A 15146-nucleotide genomic window follows, 5' to 3' on the forward strand; every position below is an offset into this window, starting at 1 on the left:
AAGCCAAAATAAATCTTTAAAAAAATTTTTTTTAATTTGTTTTAATTAGTTAATACATGACAGTAGAATGCATTTATGCACTTTGATATATCATACATAGATGGGATATAATTTCTCATTTTTCCGAGTGTACATGTTATAGAATCATATTGGTCATGTAGTCACATATGTATATACAGTAATAATGTCTTGTTTCATCATTCCTATCCCCACATACCCTCCTCCTCCCTCCCCTCCCATCACTTCCCTCTACCTTATCTAAGGTAACACCATTCTTCCCTAGTGCCCTCAGGGAATTAGCATCTGCATATTAGAGAAAGCATTTGGCCTTTGGTTTTGTAGGATTGGCTTATTTCGCTTATCATGATATTCTTCAACTCCAACCATTTACTGGCAAATGCCGTAATTTCACTCTTCTTTAAAGCTGGGTAATATTCCATTGAATATATATATGCACCACATTTTCTTTATCTATTCATTTATTGAAGGACACCTAGGTTGGTTCCATAGTCTAGCTATTGTGAATTGAGCTGATATAAACAATGATGTGGCTGCGTCACTATAGTATGCTGATTTTAAGTCCTTTGTGTATAAACCAAGGAGTGGGATAGCTGGGTCAAATGGTGGTTCCAGTCCCAATTTTCTGAGGAATCTCCATACTGCTTTCCAGAGTGGTTATACCAATTTGCAGTCCCACCAGCAATATATGAGTGTACCTTTTTCACCACATCCTCACCAACATGTATTGTTGCCTGTATTCTTAATTATTGCCATTCAAACAGGAATGAGATGAAATCTTAGTAGTTTTGATGTGCATTTCGCTAATTGCTAGAGATGTTGAACACTTTTTCGTATATTTGTTGATCACTTGTATTTCTTCTTCTGTGAAGTGTCTGTTCAATTTCTTAGCCCATTTATTGATGGGATTATTTGTTTGTTTGTTTTTGTTGTTAAGTTTTTTGAGTTCTTTATATATCTTAGAGATTAATGCTTTATTGGAGGTGCATGTGGTAAAGATTTCCTTCCAATCTGTAGGCTCTTTCCTCACATTAGTATTTCTTTTGCTGAGAAGAAGCTTTTTAATTTTAATCCATCCCATTTATTGCTTCTTGATTTTACTTCTTGCACTTTAAGAGTCTTTTAAGGAAGTCAGATCCTAGGCCGACATGGTGAAGATTTGGGCCTATTTTTTCTTCTATTAGGTGCAGGGTCTCTGTTCTAGTGCCTAAGTTTTCCATCCACTGAGTTGATTTTTGAGCAGGGTGAGAGATAGAGGTTTAATTTCATTTTACTACATGTGGATTTCCAGTTTTGCCAACACTTTTGTTGAATAGGCTATTTTTTCTCCAGTGAATGTTTTTGGCATCCTTGTCTAGTATGAGATAACCATATTTATGTGGTCTGTCTCTGTCCTCAATTCTGTACCATTGGTCTACAAGTCTATTTTGGTGCCAGTACCATGCCATTTTTGTTGTCATAGCTCTGTTAAAGTAGTTTATGTTCATGTCAGGTATTTTGTCAGAGCCACTGAAACCTGAGTAACACAGTAGGTAAAGCATTTGTATTGTTTACAAGTTGATAGTTCTTTGGTGGTTTAGTTATCTGTCAAGTTAGTGCAAATAACTTTTGTATATATTGTTTTAATATTGCTACACTTAATTTTGGGGTTTCTTGTAAATGAGAAGTGATGGTTTAATAATTTATATCTAAATATTGCAGTTCATTTTAATTCTCAGCCTGTGCTTTTTAAGAATTACTTAACAAGGGCTGGGGATATGGCTCAAGTGGTAGCGCACTCGCCTGGCATGCGTGCGGCCCGGGTTCAATCCTCAGCACCACATAAAAATACAATAAAGATGTTGTGTCCACCAAAAACTAAAAAATAAATATTAAAAAATTCTCTCTCTCTCTCTCAAAAAAATTACTTAACAAAAGGACAATCTTACTTTCTTACATTACTTCATTTAAAATATGTATTCTATGAGATCTAGAGGAACAATGGGTCATTCCTCTGCCCAAGAATTCTTTGAAGGCATTTGTGACTTTTTTTTGGGGCTTTCAGAATCATTTATGATCCTCTTCATTGGGCACCCCCCCCCCCCCCAATTTGACCCTATGTACCTTTTGGTGAAAACAGAGCAACTTTTAAACATTTATTGTGATTTTACGATTATTCTCCCCCTCTTTGTTTTTCTTGTTTCTGTATCTCCTCTCCCAGATGTCAAAGGGTTATTTAATGGACAGGAATTAAGGAATAAGTTGTGGTCAGAAATCTTTGGTCAGGATCTGGGAACATAAAGTGAAGTGTTGAGAAAGGATTAAAACAAAACAAAACAAACATAAAGAAGCTTTTGAAAGAAAAGAGAAAAGACAGGGAGATATGAAGGTGCCTTCTCTAGTTTGTGAGAATTAACACAAGATTATGGTGTTAGGAGATAGTTTTGTAAACACAATTCCAAGCTAGGTTTTTATTCATAGTGGTTAAAAACTATGTTATTAGCACTATTTTCAGGTACATTTGAGGAAAGCTGGCCTTTGTAGCCTGATTACTACGTGTCATATAGTTTCTATGAGAAAATGCATCCTGAATTCCAAACAGTTGGCTTAAATTACAAAGTTTTGGAATATTACCTGCTCATGTTGTTTCTGTATTTTGATAGAATACCAACTCTGGCATTCTAGTTTTTAATCTGGGAATCAATTTTATTTGACTATAAATTAGTCATGTATCCATAGAATCATATTATAAAAATATTTCTAAGCATCAGAGTCTCACTGAATAGTACAAGCTAGGGGAAATTTAATTTATTTTAAAAGTTTTTAATTAAGTAACTTTGGTAGCCAAAAACCAAATTGTACCCAAAGGCTCAATGATATCATTATTATTTGGCATAGTATTTGTAACTTAAGACTTAATATTTGATTTTATATTATGCAAGAATTTTTAAAACCTTTATGTTAAGACTCAGACTTTCTGAGACTTGTTTTATATAATAAAGAAGAAATCAGGAGTTCTTGGGATCTAGGTGGATTGTTCAGTTGCTGGATTTCTTTAAGTCATTTTTCCCTTTCTGGTCCTGCGTTTCTTCCTTTGAAAAATCAAGAATGTTCATAATGGCATTATTGTTATAGAGTATAATAAAATTCATTTAGATAAGATTCGAAACAGGTTAAGACCAATGGTGGTCATAGAAGTCAGAATTGTGATTTCCATGGGGGGTAGTCATGATTGGAAAGGGCACTCTTGAAGGAGGCTCCCATGTTGTAGGTAGTGCTCTAACTTGATCTGGGTATATTTACTTTGTAAAAATTCATCAAGCTACATATCTAGGATTTGTATATTTCACTGTGTAATTCAGTTTCAAAAACACTAAAAGTGTGCACCAACCACACAAAAATGAAAGAAACAAGAAAAGACTGACTGGTTTGGAAACCAGAATTAAGTGTGAACCTCAGCAATACCACTAAAAATCTGTGGTTTTAAGCAACTCCTCCACCTCTGAACCTTAGCGATGGTATCTGTAAAATAGAAATAAAATGAGTTGAGGTAAAAATTTAAAAGCACATTGGAAGCTACAGAAAATACTCTTTGAATGTTAGATGACGTTATTTTTGTTATACTTTTATATTTGTTGTATTGTTTACTCTCACATAGAGAGGACACCACGTAAATTCAGAAGTAGTAAAGGGTCTGATAAATGAAAGACATTTTAAACAATCACATTTGTTTATGTATGCTTTCAAATTCTTTTTTTTTTAATCTGACCATTCCTCCCCTTTTTACAGTAAGCCTTTCAACAAGTAGAAATAGAGCTTTTTCCAAGTGTTCTGAGTCTTATGCTAAGGATGTGATAGCAAAGATATCAGTAAAGCTGTTGTGAAAAAAAGGAAAATTTCAATGAAAGTAGTATTAAAAGAGCTTTTCACAGTGGATTTGTTAGACCATTAGGAGGCAGGACTTAGGGAAATCGCCAACTGCTGCCTAGAATGTGAATTTTAGTTGCTTGTAGAATAACTTCAAAACCCAAGGCTCAAAATTCATATCAAGAGATTATTATTTGTGGACTTTTCCATTCTGTCTATTAATTTATCATCTTTTATTGGTCATATAGCCCCTATTCCTTCTTAACATTCAATATCCTCTGTAAACTCCCACTTTTCCTGCCTTCCTCAGGATACCAATTTGGAGCTGCCTGAACCTGTCTCTTGGATTGCAATTCCAAAAGTCCAGGTAAAGTCTTTTTTACTTTTGCACTTTCTGAGTTTGGATTGATTGATACCCTTACAATCATAGAACTGCAGATCTATAATTCTAGAGGGGGTCATAGGTAGAAAACAAAAGCCAGACAAATGAATAAAATAGCTGCAAGGTATAATAAAACTGTAAACAAAGAAGTCAGGATTGAGGCCTGGAGTAACTAATGAGGGGAATTTCCTGTAAGTAGTGGTCAGTCTTATTAAAGTCTTCTTTAGGCAGTTGGCATTAAGTTGATGCCTGAAAAGGAGCAAATTTCTGAGAAGACCTTTTCAGGCATCCTTGACAATTTGCATACATCCTTGAGGGAGCACGTGACCTGCTGGAGAACAGGTGCAAGGTAGACTGTGCACTTGGACAAGAGGTGGGCAACAACTCATGCAAGATCTGGAGATTTTGGTGGGAATATGAGTTTTTCCCTGGGTACAGGGAAAAGCCTTTGAAGACTTCTGAACTATGAAATGATAGAATCAGATTGACATTTTAAGATTCTTTCTCCTTAATGTGGGGAAAGAACTGAGAGTGTTGTTTGGCCAAGAATGAAAGAGAGGAAATCAGAAGTAGTATAGGCAAAAGATGATTGTTTTGACAAAGTTGGTGACATTGGGTAACATTGGACTTAGGATCTATATTGGCAATATAGTTGACAAGCCCCTTGCAGATTTTCTTGAGTTTTGGGAATGAGGGAAGGGGAAGAATGAAAGTTGACTCTAGGTTTCTTGGTAGAGCATCTAGGTGAATGTTGCTATCATATCCTGAGATGGAGAAAAAATGGTGACAATGAAACCTGGAGGGGGGAATAATCAAGGACATTTATCGTGGTTGTGTTAGGTTTGATAGAACTATTATTCACTCATTACTGAAGTATGATGAATCTGTCAAGTCTGGAGGTCAGAGGACAATATTGTGTTGGTTGTCATTGGAAGGATCCTTGAGAAGATACCATAGAGGAAGGAAGGAGAAGAAAAGTGATAGAAGACCACCAAAGTCTGAGTGGTAGGAAGCCTCAGCATTTTGAGGTCCTTTGGAGGAGGAAGAGCCAACCATGTGAACCAGAAGAAGAGGGGAGAAACCTGGAGAGAGTGTGTCATAATATTTCAAGAGAGGCTATCCTTTCAAAGAGAGAGTGGCCACGTGTGTACAATACTGCCAAGTGGTAGAGTAAGATGAGGACAGAGCAGTGGCCACTGGATGTGGCAACATGAAAATGGATTTTTTATGACAGTGTTTTAAGTGGAATGGCAGAAACAAAAATTGGACTGTAGTGAAGAGGAAATGGGAATTGAGGAAGTAGAGACTGTAGTTGCGATGCGTTTCTCAGGGCAGTCATTTTAGATAGATAACTTTGCTATATTGACTTATGTGAGGAATCTAAAACCCATTCAGTAAGCCTAGTGGTTTCCATTATCCATAAATGGCTGTAGGAAGTTGCATTGACCTTTGACTCCTGATAATTTTTCTTTGGTTAGAGTCTGTTAACTTAAGAGCTTTTGAATTTATAGCTGGCTTCTATTTTAGAGTAAAACTGAATGTTCAACCTGTATTAACTTTTAGTGTTAGTAATATAATGAATTAAAACCTGGAGTATTTACCTTTCCAGGAAAATAATTATAAGCCTTGAAAATTATGCACAGACTGTTTCATCTTGAAACACTTAGAAATTCATTTTGGTTTTTTTGTAATTACAGTGTTTCAGTACGACATCTAAATAGGGATTGCATTTGGCAGTTATGTACATGTTCTTGTTCTAAACTAAGCACTGTTTCTGTGGTTTAGATTTTTCCTTTATAAATAGAATTTTAATCAGTGTAGGTTAGACTTTTTTCCAAGCATATTATAATTCACACTGGCTAAAACTTAATCCTAAAATGTGTATAATAAATCTAATAATATTTTATAAGCATTCTTGCCATTAAATGAAAGCACACAGGAATTATTTGAATTTACTCTGAAAAAGCGTTCTAGTTTAATGTGTTTCCATAACTGTGGAAAGGATGTATTGCTATTTAAAAATAAATTAATCCATAGCTTGCTTGATCCCATCCCTGGGAATGATTTTACTTTTATTTAGAAGTCACATATTTTGGAGTCACATGGTGTTAAATACCATGGCAGCTCATTCACATATCCTTTTAAATACACTGTGAAATAAGACAGTTACTGGAAAAGTATTGCTTGTAGGATCTTCTTTCTAGATGTTTACGTCTGCAAGTTCAGCTCACTGAACTGAGCAACACATAGACCTTTTCAAAATTCAAGGACAAGCGGTTTGGGTTGCAGGAAGTTATTTAGGACTGTGATTAAGAAGTACCCTCTCTAGAGTGAGACACATGTAAGGTTAAGTCTCAGCTTTTCAGTTTCTCAGGTCATCAAAAACAAGGAATACACTGTATTGTCATAGCTAAGAGAACCCTAAAGGGAGATGATGATGTAAATATAATGTGATATTCTGATGGGCCCTGCCACAGAAGGGCCTTAGAGGGAAATGAAGGAAATGTAAGTAAAACACAGAGTTTAGTTAATAAAAATGTATTAATATTGTTAATAATAGTAGTTGCGACAAACATACTAATGTTGAAATGTTAATAAAAGTGAAACTGGTTATGTGTTTTATGAGAATTCTGTATTATCACAGTTGTTTTGGAAATCTAAAACTGTTTCAAAACAAAAACATTTTTTAAGAAAAAGAATGTGAAACAGGAGATGTTTTATTATCATCATTGGAAAATGTAACCTGCCACATTTTGTGACTCGGGTTATTTAACCTTACTGGATCTCAGTTTGTCTTTAAAATTGGGATATAGCATACCTACCTCCAAAGGGCTGCTGTGAGGATTTGATGAGGTAATGCAAGCTAAAGTGCTTTAGTAAAGTGTCTGGCATAGTAAATGCTCAATAAATTCTATCAAACAGTGATAGTGATAGCTTTTTTTCAGGCAGCTTTGTATCACTATAATGAAAAACCCAAGATAGGCTACTTATAAAGGAAAGGGAAGCTTGTTTTGATTCATGGTTCTAAGATTGGGTGGTCCCATTTGTTTGGACCTCTGGTGATGCTAGAATATCCTGGTGGGAGCCCATGGTGGAACAAAATACTTAACATCTTGAGCCAAGAACAGTTTGAGACCAAGAACCTGGGATCCCATGATCTTCTTTCAAGGGCCCGGCCTCAGTGACCTAAGGATCTCTCACAAGGCCACCCTTACCTCTTAAAGGTCTAGAGTACCTTCTCTTGCTGTCACCTTGGGAACTAAGCTTTTACTTATGCACCTTTGGAGGACAGTCATTTAAATCACAGTGCAGCATTAGTTTTTTTAAAAAAGATTGCATATCTGTGTATATCCTAGAGATTAATGCTGTATTTGAGGTGCAGGTGGTAAAGATTATCTCCTCATTCTGTAGGTTCTCTTTTCACATTCTTGATTGTTTCCATTGCTGTGAAGAAGTTTGATACAGTCCTTTTTATTGATTCTTGATTTTACTTCTTGCCACCTAATCAATAAATGGGCAAAGGAACCAAATAGGAGCTTCATAGAAGAAGAAATATGAATGGTCCACAAATATATGAAAAAAATTCAACATCTCTAGCAGAGAAATGCAAGTTAAAACTACACTGATATTTCATCTCACTCCAGTCAGAACAGCAATTATCAAGAATACAGGTAACAATAAGTGTTGGCGAGAATGTGGGAAAAAGGACATACTCTTACATTGCTGTTGGGACTGCAAATTGCTGCACTCTGGAAAGCAGTATGGAGTTTCCTCAGAAAACTTGGAATAGAACCACCGTTTGACCCAGTTATCCCACTCCTCAGCATATACCTAAAGGACTTAAAACAGTATTGTGAATTGAGCTGCCACATGTACAACCACAACCACAAGAAGGGGATCCATATATGTATAATGTCAAAATACACTGTATTGTCATGTATATCTAAAAAGAACAAATAAAGACTGCATAAGAAAAACCAAAATAAAACCCCCATCTCCATACATATTGATTGTGCCATTAACCAGCTTTATTCTATTGTAATTTTAAGAAAATAGCACTAGAAAAGCATTATAGGAACTGTTGTCTAGAATAAAATCCCTAATTCAGTTCTGATTTTTAAGCTTAGGAGAAAGCTAAAGTTTGGTTGTCCATTCTGTAAATCTTAGCCGTTAAATTTTAATACGAATAGAACTGGTATGATAAAAGTGCATAACTATGTGCACATTTTTAGGAGAATATAGTATTTAGTATCATATTGGCCAGACATTCTTTTAAAAAAGTAATTTTATTTTCAAATAACTGAATTGAACTATTTATCAAATATGATTTCATTTTTCCAAATGTGTGGTTAATTTTCAGTGCCCTGAAATTCTTTATTTGTAGAAATAACTTTTCAAATATTTTACTGTGGTAGTGGTGTGTGTGTGTGTGTGTAATTTTTTATAAACAGTAACTCTAATTTAAGCAAAGAGTTTAGAACCTGAGTAATTATCCAAATATTAGCAGATTGCTATGTGGTAGTAGTGGTTTTTGATAATAATTCCACTTAGCTTCAATCTGATCTTTCACCAATGAATACTTGAAGTTGTTCCATGGAAAGCATTATGATAAGAGATATATACTACTATTGGAAACCATTAACTGTAGAAATTATCAGCAGATGTTTTCCATGCATGGTTGGCTTCATTTGGTTTGGTCTCCCATAACTGAATAATTCTAAACTGACTGGAAAGATGTATGGCTAACATTTACACAATGTTTGGAACTTATTGAAGTTCCAAACACTACAGAAATGAAGTTTGAGCTGTTTTAATTTTTCTGACAGCTTTCTTTCTCTCCACTGGTAAGGAGGTGTGCTGTGCAATGCCATCTTTTTCGAAAGTGTTTGCCATTATTGGTTCATAGGGAGAAAGATGGAAGAATTGATTTTCTTATAGAGCTGTGGTTTAACTAGAGCAAAGAATTAGCTTTTTGACTTTAATAAACTCATATTTCCATTGACCAATGAATACTTCCTTTTCAGTTTTTTTTAGTGTTCAAATTTAACACTTCTATATTGCAAATAAAATTCTTATTTTTAATCTCATCTTTTTGGAAGATGACATTGAATTTTTCTAGTAAAAAGCTTTTCTTCATTGCTTTTTTAACCAATAGCAAGTAATTAGAAAAATAGAGTATTGTGCCATTTTTAGGTTATAGTATTTTAGAAAAGGAACTTTTGAATTACTGCTAGAGCAACCAATAGCAAGTAATTAGAAAAATAGAGTATTGTGCCATTTTTAGGTTATAGTATTTTAGAAAAGGAACTTTTGAATTACTGCTAGAGCAGATTGTTTTTAAGCTTGTTAACTGCCTCCTTAAACTCCCCCTTTTGGTTTTGTTATATATGTTACATGTTTATATGAGGGCTTGATTTTAGATTCATTTAATTTCTTTAGTTTTTTAAGCATATATATATTGAGTATAGTTTATATGCATGGGCTAGTAAGCCTTCTTGTCCACTCTTCAAGGTATTTTGTTTGTTTGGTTTTGGTGCAGGGGCTTGAACCCAGGGGGCACTTAACCACTTAGTCACATTCCCAGCCCTTTTAATATTTTATTTAGAGACAGGGTCTCACTATGTTCTTGAGGCTGGCTTTGAAATTGCTTTCCTCCTACCTCAGCCTCCCCAGCCACTGGGATTACAGGCACGTGCCATCGTGCCTGGCCTCAAGCAACTTTTGTTATATTTAAATCCTTATGATTATTTAGGAATGTCTTTTCTAATTTCTAAAGCAATACAGCCTTGTTAAAAAATATTAAGGCATTAAAAATATATAATAAATTTGAGAGTAAAAATAAATTCCTATTGCCTATGGGATAAATACTGAATTCATTAGTATTCAGGAAAGGACATTATCTTAGAAAAAATGGCTAACAGCCTTAACTGACACATTTAAAAATATTTTTTATGATGTTACATGTAAATAATAGAAGAATTGGATTATAAATGTATAATATAATAATTTAGCATTATTAACAAGTTAAAAACTTGTATTTATTTTTCTCATTTCATTGTGGACTAGTAAAAATTTTGATATAAGTTGGGAAATGATCTTCAGCTTAGTATTTGGAAACCATTGACCTAACCAACTTTATCTTCTCTTAGTATTTCCCAAAATGTAGCCAGACTTGCCGTCTCACTTTTATGGAATATTGTTGTTAAGTTTTGACTTATTTTATTTTAATCATATATTGAAGGTCAGAGGGTGGAGAGTTGTCCTGTGAACCTATGCCATCTTCACCACCCTATGAATATCAACATATGCAAAAAGTAAAGTAGTGTGTTAGCCATTATCTTAGTTACGCTTACTTTAGTTAACATAGTTTCTTTTAGCAGGTAGTTTTTTTACCATTTTCCTTTTTTAGATTATCATTTTTTCACAATTATATGATATGACATAGTATTTGCTATTCACTTTTTAAAAAACTAAAATGGCAGAAATAAAAGACAGTATGCATGTAGCTTGCCTTTCTCACATAGACAGTGGGCCTTTGAATGATGGAACAAAACTAAAACACTGTGGAGATGGAAGGAATGAAAAATTGGAAACAAATCTTTAAAGCATAGATGTCTGCAGTGGTTCAAACTTGGTTAACTTCATTTGTTTTAATTTTTCTGGTTTGGCTTTCTTATATAAAGATGAAAAGTTATAGAAACTTCATAATTTAAAAGGTAAATTGAAGACAGTGTCCTTTGTAATAGTGAAGCCACCTTTTTCTGCCTTCCTCCTTCCTCCTTTCCACAGATACTAAGCTTTTACAAGAGTGATGTGATGGGGGGGGTATCGGGGTAGTATAGTATTGAATAAAACAGACAAAAAGCTTTGCCTTTTGGGAGTTTATAGAAAATAAATAAAGCATTTGAAATGTTGAATGTGATCACTGTCTGGAGAAATAAGGTGGAGCAGTGGGTGGAAGGGCAACAGGCCATGTGGATGGTGCTGGAAGTGTGTGATACATGTTGGTGTTACCATTTTTACATCACATTCAGGGAATGCTTTTAACATTTTTTATTTTTATTTTTTTGTGTGTGATACTTTGGATTGGAGCATAGGGGTGTTCTGCCACTGAGTTACATCCCTAACCATTTTTTAAAAAATTTTATATTTTAAGACAGTCTCTCAGGTTGTCCATGCTGTTCTCAAACTCATAATTCTTCTGCCTTAGCCTCTTGAGTAACTGGGATTATAGGAGTATACCACCGCACCTGGCCAGGGAAGACCTTTCTGAGAAAGTGACTTTTGGGCCAAGACCTAAACCAGGTGAGTAAAAAACCTTGTGGCTGCCTAGAGAAAGAACTTCTGAGATAGAGTGACTACAAGCATTCCCACACTAAGGTGAAGGATGCGAGTGCTCTATATCAACTTTGGGATGTTTGTACTACTCTGCAACAAAAGTCATACCATTGAATTAGACACTTTAAATGAATAGGTTTTATGGTCTTTGAATCATATATCAGTAAACCTGTTTAAAAGGAAACCATCAAGGCTTTAGAGGTCTTTAGCATCACCTTCATGGAAAACACTTTTTTCCTATTGCTCTCATTAGAATTGTGGCTATATAAGTAGTACTACAGAAAAATCACATGAATTATGTCCCATTTAGGCCTGGATTGTGAAACACATTAGTCATTATGAATATTAGTAAATGTGTATCAGAGTACTTGGTAAATTTTTATATTCTCCACTGTTAAAATCTGGTCAAGTATGTGTAGTCTATAGCTTGCTGCTAAACTAACACTGGATTCTTATCCATTTGTAACTTGGGGGGAAAAGATAATGTTGGCTTCATGCTCAGTAATGACTAATTTGGGACTGAGATTTTGCTGACTCTGCAGCCACATCCCTCACTAACATGTAGTTGCCTGATAGCAGTGACCTTGGAATTATGCTTGCTGTTTTCTTTTTTAATGATTATATACAAAACAACTTGGCTGTTTTAAGATATCTCTATGGATCCTGCCTTTTCAGATTCTGACTCCTAGATATTATCTTTTTTTCCTTTGGTAGTAGTGATTTTTAGCATCCCTTAAGTCTTTTGTACCTAGATCCCGCACATTTTGGCTTTGTGGGTTTAGATTCCTTTATCTAGATACCAAGAATTTTAGAGCTAGAAAGGGTTTTAGGGTCCAGAGTTATGTAGCAGTCAGTGCAAGGATTATATTAGGTTCTCAGCAATCTTGAATTCTGTCTTCTGTCTTCTTCTAGTACCATTACTGTTTTTCCTTAAGGAATTAACAAATGAAGCTCATTAAAGGCAATTTCTCCTTGACCCTAAGCAATTCTTTAGAGCCTGTTACTCTGTTTAAGATTATTGACACTAAATTTATATTTTATTGAGTAAAAATCAAATTGGTTTTTCTCCATCTGTAATCAAATTTGTCACTGGACCAGTCTTGTACTTATGATATGTTATCAAATGATCTTACCCTGCTGTGGAGTCAAGAACACTTAGACTATAGATCTAGTTCTATCTCTGCTACTACATTACTCTGTGACTTTGGCAAGTGTCTTAATCTGGTTAAAAACAGATTTTTTATTATTTTATTCTTGTTTTTTTTTGTTTGTTTATTATCTATCTATCTATCTATCTATCTAATTTATCTATCTATCTATCTATCACTGGTACTGAACTCAGGGGCACTAGACCACTGAGCCACATCCCAGGCCATTTTTTTTTTTTTTTTAATTTTCTAATTAGAGACAGGGTCTCACTGAGTTGCTTAGTGCCATGCTTTTTATTGAGGCTGGCTTTGAACTCGAGATCCCCCTGTCTTAGCCTCCCCAGCTACTGAGATTACAGGAGTGCACCACCACTCCTGATTAGATTTTTATTTTAGAGGTGGTTCTGGTAGTCATTTTCTCCCTTTTGCAGAGAATACAACTCCCATGGTCTGAGTAAAACAAAAGCAAATTTAGTTTTATCTTCTTTATCTTCCTTGACCTAATGAGGAAGAAAGGGACGAATTTCCATTTCAAGTAGAAGTAGTGCTGCTTCACAACTTCTTACCACATAGGCAAGATGCAATGGTCAAGAACCTGCTCTTTCTGCTAGTTGAGGAAGGGAAGGGTAATTTTGATCAGAAGTCTGTTTAAGGCAGAGGTCAGAGAGTGCCCCGTGGCTTCAGCCTGGCCTGAAGAGAGCCAGTCAGAGCTTGGGCTGCTTGTACACAAGCAATCCACATTATTTTTAAAACATATTGCAAAAAGCTGGATGTAATCTTACATATAAGATGAAGTATTTGTGTCTAAATCCAAACAGATGCATCTTAATATAGCTGTGTCAATTTGCTTTTAATAACTAATAATTACCAATATTTGTAAAATACATGTATTAGGCACCAATTGCTGTTCCAAATGCTTTATATATATCAACTCATCAGACTTCACGACATCCCCTTGATTTGTAGGTAATGCTATTATCACTCCTATTTTTCCAACTGAAAAGGAAACAGTTTGGAAGTTTCACTTATTAAGTGGTTGAACTGGGATTCAGTCCTGAACAGTCTGACCACAGGCTCAGCTAATGTAGGGGCTGTCTTGATGTTGAAGAGGAATAAATTTCATCATAGGAGTCTCCCAGAACCCCTACTGATGATAAGTTTAGGTTACCTCTCTGGGGTTCTTTATGAAATAAAGAGCTTCAAGAAACTAGGCCCTAAAAGTGCATTCTGTTGGAGAAATCTAAGATTTTAAAATCATAAATTATAATGAAATTATTCTTGATACTTCTTGTGAACAAAAATATTTTAACACAGTATGAAGATTTTATAGGTTTAAACATGTAGTTTAAACAGTAAGCATTTATGATGTGGCTAGTAGAAATTGAGATATGTTGTAAGTGTAAAATATACACCAAATTTTGAAAACTTAATATGAAAACAGTGTAATCCTGTTAATTATTATTTTTATCATTTTACATTTTGAAATTATAATATTTTACATATATTGGGTTAAATATATTCTTTATTCTTTTTAAATGTGGCTATTAGATTTGAAATCATGTTATATTTCCCCTAGATAGTGCTGTTGTAGAGAGTCCTAAATGAGAGAGAGAAGGAGTGATTCTTATGGGCAAGGAACTAATCTAATAAAATAGGAAACAGTGTATATCTAATAAAGCTAAGTATATCTGTAAACATAGTGCCTCCTATTTGACCATGGATGAAGTATATATTTGATTAATTAATTGAAAACAATAACTTGATTTGTGCTGTGTGAGTAATATAGTTATTGAATGTTTACCATATGTGAAACATTCTTTTAAGCGCTTTACATATGTTAGTTTTCTTAATACTAATAATAACCTTTAAGGTAAATGCTGTTATTACTGATGGAGCCATAGTGAGGTTAAGTTACTTGCTTTTAACGTAATATAGTTAGTAATGGAGTTAGTTCAAGTCTATTTAGTTTGGCTCTAGAGCCTGTGCTGCTAACCATTGTGTTGTACTGCTTCTTTAAACTAGGTGACCTCATGATTTTATCTATTTTTTTAAATCTTAATGATTATGCACAGTAGTAGTGTGTGCATGGATAACCTATTGGACTTTTGTTTTTTTTTAGCTTAGGAGATGGCCTTAGTACTAGCTTATATTTATATTTATAGATTTATTCTTCATTTTCTCAGAGTGAATACTTTTTGTTTATGGTGAGTGCTTATTGGTTAGGCCATTTATGCCTCAATTTCAGCTTGTTAATTGCATTGTGGTGGTATTCTGAAAATTTTGAATGTTGTAGAAGGTATGCCTAGACTTTCAGGGAGAAATGTATATGGCCAAATATTAACAAATAAACTTTTTGTAATTTAAATGAGAGGTAGCAAAAGGAAATAGAGGAATGTGCCATTGGATTTTCTGTG

The 15146-nt window shown here is 34.5% G+C and overlaps 1 protein-coding gene across 7 annotated transcripts in view; it reads left to right on the forward strand.

Moving 5' to 3' along the window:
• Positions 1 to 15146, forward strand: part of Lclat1 (lysocardiolipin acyltransferase 1) — a 195961-nt gene that overhangs the window by 37519 nt on the left and 143296 nt on the right. For 4 of the 7 annotated variants that reach the window (XR_013342297.1, XM_026408752.2, XM_026408894.2 and 1 more), the window contains 2 exons: positions 4175 to 4231; positions 11457 to 11551. The exons of 1 other annotated variant lie outside the window; for it this stretch is intronic. The gene's annotated coding sequence lies outside the window, so the exon portion shown is untranslated. The remainder of the gene's footprint in view (positions 1 to 4174; positions 4232 to 11456; positions 11552 to 15146) is intronic. 2 more of the 7 variants (XM_026408834.2, XM_026408964.2) reach the window with 1 other exon arrangement.

The sequence above is a fragment of the Urocitellus parryii genome, chromosome 12, assembly GCF_045843805.1.
Source record: "Urocitellus parryii isolate mUroPar1 chromosome 12, mUroPar1.hap1, whole genome shotgun sequence".
NCBI classification, from domain to species: domain Eukaryota; kingdom Metazoa; phylum Chordata; class Mammalia; order Rodentia; family Sciuridae; genus Urocitellus; species Urocitellus parryii.